The 6,000-nt window shown below is 52.3% G+C and overlaps 1 protein-coding gene across 6 annotated transcripts in view; it reads left to right on the top strand.

The window, feature by feature from the left end:
* Positions 1-878: 878 nt before the first annotated feature.
* Cyrib (CYFIP related Rac1 interactor B) overlaps positions 879-6,000 on the top strand; it is a 126,942-nt gene continuing 121,820 nt past the window's right edge. For 2 of the 6 annotated variants that reach the window (XM_034516874.2, XM_076911409.1), the window contains exon 1: positions 1,080-1,381. The gene's annotated coding sequence lies outside the window, so the exon portion shown is untranslated. Of the gene's footprint in view, positions 924-1,072; positions 1,382-6,000 lie in introns of those variants that run through there. The other 4 variants (XM_034516878.2, XM_076911407.1, XM_076911408.1 and 1 more) reach the window with 3 other exon arrangements.

Below are 6,000 nucleotides of genomic sequence, written 5' to 3'. Positions count from 1 at the left end.
GCAGGCTTTGACACTGGCCCAGGGCCATGAAGTGCAGTGGGAAGGGAGGACTTGAACTCAGGCCCTTGGCCTCCCAGGCAATTCCCCCCCCCCCCCAACCCCACCCCCTCTGGCCTAAATACCTCCCGAAACTTGTAGAAAGGACTTCTCCCCTCCCTTCGGGTCTTCTGTGCCAAGTGGGCCACATACCCTTTCTTGCTTGTCCCAGTGCAAGCAAACTATCACCATCAGAGTGGCTTTATAAGGCCCTACAAGGTTCCCTCACAAGCAAAAAAAAAAAAAAAAAAAAATCCTTGAGAGCCCTCCTGGAGTCTACCTCTACCTCACGCCAAGCTCCCTGAACTGGCCCAGATTAAGGAAATCTGGACACACACGTGTGTTAAAGATGAGCTAGACCAAGGTAAGTCAGTTCCCAATATCAAATCAGGACGCCCAAATTCCCAGCACAGCTGAAGGGGTGATAAGAATGAAAGGAAGGAGGGGTGAAAGCCGTGGGTGTAACCCTTATGAATACCATGTTAGAGGTCAGGGAAAAGATATTTCACGGAACGCTAAATATTTCTGAAAAACCTGGCTGAAAATCAAGATAACGGTGACATGGACTTGAGGGCAGATAAGTAAAGGAGACGGGAAATGTCCCTTAATTATGTCCTAGCCAAGGGGAAGGACAGGGGTTCCCACGCCAACCGAAATGGGAATCACAACAAGGAGACGGTAATTGGGGAGTTTCCCCCTCCCTAAATTACAAGTCCTGGGACGACCCTGTGGGTAGCCCAGACCCCCTCCTCGCACCGCCTTTGCTTTATTGGTCCCCGCGGGCTTGCACCACTGGACCCCGTGGGTGTTTCTGCCTGGCTCCCGCGGTCCGGGAGCAGCCAGGCAGGTGGCGCCCGAGCCGTGCGCATCTCGACCCCTCGTCCCAGGTGAGGAGGGGTCGCGGGGGGCCCGGCGGGCGTCCTGGGGGTCCGGCCAACGCGCCCGGGACTCGCCCAAGGTCACCGGGCAAGCTGGGGCGGGGGCGGCGCGGGGCGGTCCCGGGCGCGGTGACGCGGGGCCCGTGCTGCGGCGGGGCCCGGGCGCGGGGGGCGGCGCGTCGCCGCGTCCTCCTTTTGTGCGGCGCCGGGCTGGGCTGCGAAGGTAAACAGCGCTTCCTCTTCCTCCTCGCCGCCTCTTCCTTTTATAGCGATTTCTGGCCGCGCCGGAGCCGGGCCGTTGCTGCTGCCGCCGCCGTTTGCTGCTGCTGCTGCTGCTTGTCGCCGCGGCGGGGCCGCTCGCGAACCTGCGGCGGGGACGCGCGAGCCGCCGACCCGGAAGCGGCGTGTGTGTGCACCGCAGGCTCCCGCTACCAGCTCGCCCGCTCGCCCGCCCGTCGGGCCGCCAGGTACGTTCAGGGCCGGTCGGGAACCCGCTGCGGCGTCGCCGCCCTGGTTCATCCCGCAGCAGGGAGGGAGCGAGTGCCTGGGGCGCCGTGCACCCCGAGGCTGGGGCGCGGGGTCCGAGTGGCCGTCCCCTGGGCACACCCCTCTTGCAGGCCAGGTGAGCGCTGCAGGGCCTGACCGGGGCGCCCGCGCTGCCCTCCGCTAACTTCATCTTTTGGGGGGTGGGGGTGTTCCAGGCCAGGCGGCTGAATTGAGGAACCAAAAGGGCGATTAGACTCGCACCAGCCTGACTTCCTCCTGCTCCGACCCCCGCTGGCGTTTAAACAGCACTTCCTCTTTGCCCGTTATGTTTTCATCATCATCGTCATCATCATCATTATCATTTTTTTTTTAAATTTTTAAATGGAAGTTTAGGGTTCAGAGGTGGAGGCATTGGCAGCCCGCAGGGCTTAACGGGTGGTGCACACACAGTAGGTCTGGAAGGAACCCGTGTGTCCTCTCAGTGTGGGTCTTGAGTCTCCGGTAGGAGGAAAGAGGAACCCTGACTTCCTTTGCAAGCAGAGCCCTAGGGGGTTGTCTCAGATCCCCACCCTGCCGCTAGAAATGGAGGGGTGGGGGAGGGCTTGAGTGTGAAGGTGGCGCAGCAGGGAGAGTCACGTGGATGTGCACCTCTGTCTAATTCCTGGTCCTGCCACTCACTAGCTTTGTGACCTTGGGCAAGTTGTCTACCTTCTCTGGGTCTTCGGCTCCTTGTGTCTGTAAAATGGGCTGCTTTGAGTTCCGGCCTGCAGTAAATGGGACTAAGATTCCTGGCCATGAGGTACAGGATGGGAATATCACCCCCCCCCCCCAATGCCTTCATCCCCTAAGACACGTGCCAGGAGCACAGGGAGGCTTCCTATAGATAGTTGTGAAATGAATTGGTGGCTGGTAAATTTTGAGAAGTGAGCCGGTTAGGCTTCCTCATTTTTGCCTTATTTGCCCTTAACTTCCATCCCATAATCACCAGAGCCATATTTTGTTACCTCAGCCTCCCAGAAATCCACGTATCCTTGGAGGAAATAGTGACTCCCTCTGAAGAGGCTTCCACTCTGATTTTGATTGAGACTCTCCCTATTCTTGGAGGTTTGTATTCAGTGTGGATAAAAAGGAAGCTTTTTTTTTTTTTTTTTTTTTTTTTTTTTTTTTTTTTTTGCTATGGCCAGATGACAGTGGAGGTGGCTGGCAGGGTTGCCAGCTGGAATGATTTCCCAGGCCCTGGGCTCCATGTAACTGGGAAGGAGGCTGGGGAGAGGGGGCTTTTCTCCTGTGGTAGAGTGTGCAGAACAGGTCAACTGGCTAGGATTTCTTGGGAGGCACTTTGTAATAAGTATGCTGTAGATTAGGGGTGTGTGTGTGTGTGTGTGTGTGTGTGTGTGGAGAGAGAGAGAGAGAGAGAGAGAGAGAGAGAGAGAGAGAGAGAGAGATTGATTGATTTGTGCACCTTGGGAAATTTTAAAGAAATGTTGCTTAGTTTAACAGCCATTCCTTCCACCTCCTTTCATGTCCGGAGCCTTGTGTGCATGTCTCTGAAAACCACGGAGGAGGCGGTGATATCCCACTTCAGGCAGGCTGAGAGCAGAGCGACTGCTACTTGGCTTTGTTTATTTCTTGACATTTTGAGACAGAAACTTATGATGTATCACAGGCTGGCCCAGAACTTGTGGTAAATATTCCAGCCTCTGCCACCTGAGTTCTGAGACCACAGGTGTGTGTCACTGTGTCCAGCTGACTTCCATTCATATATAGAGAGGCAAGCAAGCTCCTTCCACAAAGAGACACTGCTACACGTCTCTTGTTAATGCACATGGTGGCCACAGTCACCTGTGTGGCAAGAGAGAATCTTTCCATTTCACCCAGACTTGGAGTGAGGCCAGGACTTCCAAGGACTCTCAACCCGGGGAGAGGCTGGTGCAGGATCCTGGGCTAAGCCTTGGGGCTGCAAAACTAGCCTGGGGTTCTGGTGGTCCTCTGCATTCTGAATGCTTTTGTGTCTCCTTGACAACTGTGCCTGGCTTATACTGGAAAAGATGTACCTGTTTTCTGATGGAATGAATAAGAAAGTGATGGCTTCCTCTCTGGGCTTTGTGAATACATTCTGTCTACATCTCAAGGTCAACATCTGGCCTCTAAGTGACCTTGAAGTTGTTCTCTGGTGGTTCTTCCTGAAGTAAAGTCATGGCTCCCACTCCCTGGCAGGCCTTGCTTAAGAATCTCAAGACAGGTGCACACGAAGGGCTCCTGAGAAACAGTGATGCCAGGAGATTGTGGCCACATCTCTGCCCTTTGTTTGATAGGAGAGACAACCATTCTTGTGACTTTGGTGGTATGGGCACCTGGGTCTCTTTAAAGAGTCTGTCTGAGGCTGTGCTGTGTAGATTTAAAATGGTTGTGTGAAGGGTGTGGTGGTGCCTACCTGTAATGTATCACTGGAGATGCTGAGGCAGGAAGATGACTGGTTGAAGACCAGCCTGTGCTATGTGGTGAGCCACTGTCTGACATAGACAAACACCCGTAACATCAGTTCATCTGTGTGGTCAGCAGGTAGACTTAACGTCAGTATCACCTCAAAGACCCCTTTTCCTGCATGCAAACCGGTGAGATAGTTCAGCCCATGCCCATTGCTCAGGGTACCCATAAGAAAGTAGGATCCACATGTAAACCTATTTTTCTCTTGCTCACACATGTGCATCCAAGGTTCTGTGCAGTGTTCTTATCTGTAAAATGGGCAGGTGAGTCGTGTGCTTGAATCTGTATCAGTTCTGTGATGAAAGTCCTGAGAACAGGACAATTTTGGCAATAGTAGTGGCAGTCTTGCCTGTCAGAGCATAGACAGAATGATTGCAGGAGCCTCTCTCTGTTTTAACTGCAGTGAAACTTGCAGACACAAAACGGAAGGAAGCCAGGGACGGAGGACTACCAACTTCCCTAAGAGGGGGGTGTTTTTCTTAGGTTGCTGAAGAGAGCATGTGAACTCTTGTGTATCTGTAGCCCCAGGTACAGAGGCTTGTCAATGCCTGTTACCCCCACCTCTCTGGTTCTCTCTCAACCCATCCACCCTCTATGTGCTCGTGACACCCCTCCCTTATCTTCTGGAACCTGTGTATCTTCTTCCTGTTTTTAGCTGAGACTTCACTTCCCCCGTGTCTCAAGTGGACCCAGTTTAAATTGTTTTTAGTAGAACTTTAGAATTTAGGCTTCAGATAGACCTGGAGGCTAGATGGCCTTGGGTTAAAAGGTGACTTCCTAGTCAAGGATGCAGTTGAGGGACAATTACCTGTACCTCACTACCAGCCCACCCTCTGCCCCCCGCCCCCAATTCTTTTCTATTTCCAGAGGGTGTGGGTTTGGGGACCAGGTGGCCCACATTCACTGCTGATAGGCTGCGTTGCCTTGGGCAAAGTCCTTTGTCTCTCTTTGGACCCCCTTCATATGTCATGCTGGCCATCTGAAGGTGGCATTGGGATCAACAAAGAGGTTGATATAATAGTACTGCACATAGTAGGTGCTCAGTAAGTGTTTTTGCTTCTCCTCCGTGAGGCTTTTTGTGTCCTCACCTGATGTAACCGCCCTGTCCCTCGTACCTCCCCACTCCAGTTCTGCTTGGGAAGCAGCTCTGGACTGGCAGGGCATTCCTAGAAAGATCTGGAGCCTGCAAGCACGTGGAAGTCCAAGAGTGTTATTTTCATCCAATTGTTGACCGGCTGTTGTATGGGCTTCCACTGAATGGGAGCTGCTTCCATCAGAGCTTGTCGGGAAGACTGAACGGACGAGTCATCCGGCTCACATTCTGTCCCATTCATCTCTCCCCCGACTTGCCGAAGCCTTACTCGCAGCCATCTGCTCCATGAATGTCGTTCGCAAATATATAAATAATCGAAGTTGATGGAGTCTGCTGGAAGAAATGTGGCCGAGAGTGGCTTTTATAACAGCTAAGATGTTCTGAAACTATTGAAGAGTATGTTGCAGAGCTTATGTTTAAAAACTGGAATTGTGTTCAAGAAAGGCTCCCTTTCGTGGCAAGAGCGAATGTGGATGAAGGACCTGTGAGCACGGGGTGAGGACAGCTCGATTCAAGGGTCAAGGACCACTGCTGGGGTTTAAAGCTAGTTCGTGAGCACTGTCTGGACATCCTTGAGACTCAAAAGGGTTGTGAAGTATCCCATGCCTTGATGCCCTCTGGAGTATATACATTTCAGGTCTTCCATGGAAGGTTCCAGAAGTTTACTAAGACAAATCTCTTTAAAAAATTACGTATTAATTACATATGGTAATGGGTTTCATTATGAAATTTCCATATATACACACACACAGACACACACACACACAGACACACACACACAGACACACACACTTTCATGTCTTTTGTTCATTTTGGTGACTAGGTCAGTTTAGTTTGGGTTGTATCCTGGAGAATGGACGTGTCTCCCTCCTCCAACAAACTGCCTGTAATTTCAATCCATTCAGTGAGAGGTCGGTCTGTGTGAGCTTCTCCACTTTCACGGCAGGCTGCTGATGGACCACTCTTGTTCAGGTCATGACTACGTCATGCCCAGAAGTCAGTGTTCCCTAGCACTCTACC

The sequence above is a fragment of the Arvicanthis niloticus genome, chromosome 13 (genome assembly GCF_011762505.2).
Source record: "Arvicanthis niloticus isolate mArvNil1 chromosome 13, mArvNil1.pat.X, whole genome shotgun sequence".
In the NCBI taxonomy this organism is placed as follows: Eukaryota; Metazoa; Chordata; class Mammalia; order Rodentia; family Muridae; genus Arvicanthis; species Arvicanthis niloticus.
This window is presented reverse-complemented; position numbering and strand designations above follow the sequence as displayed.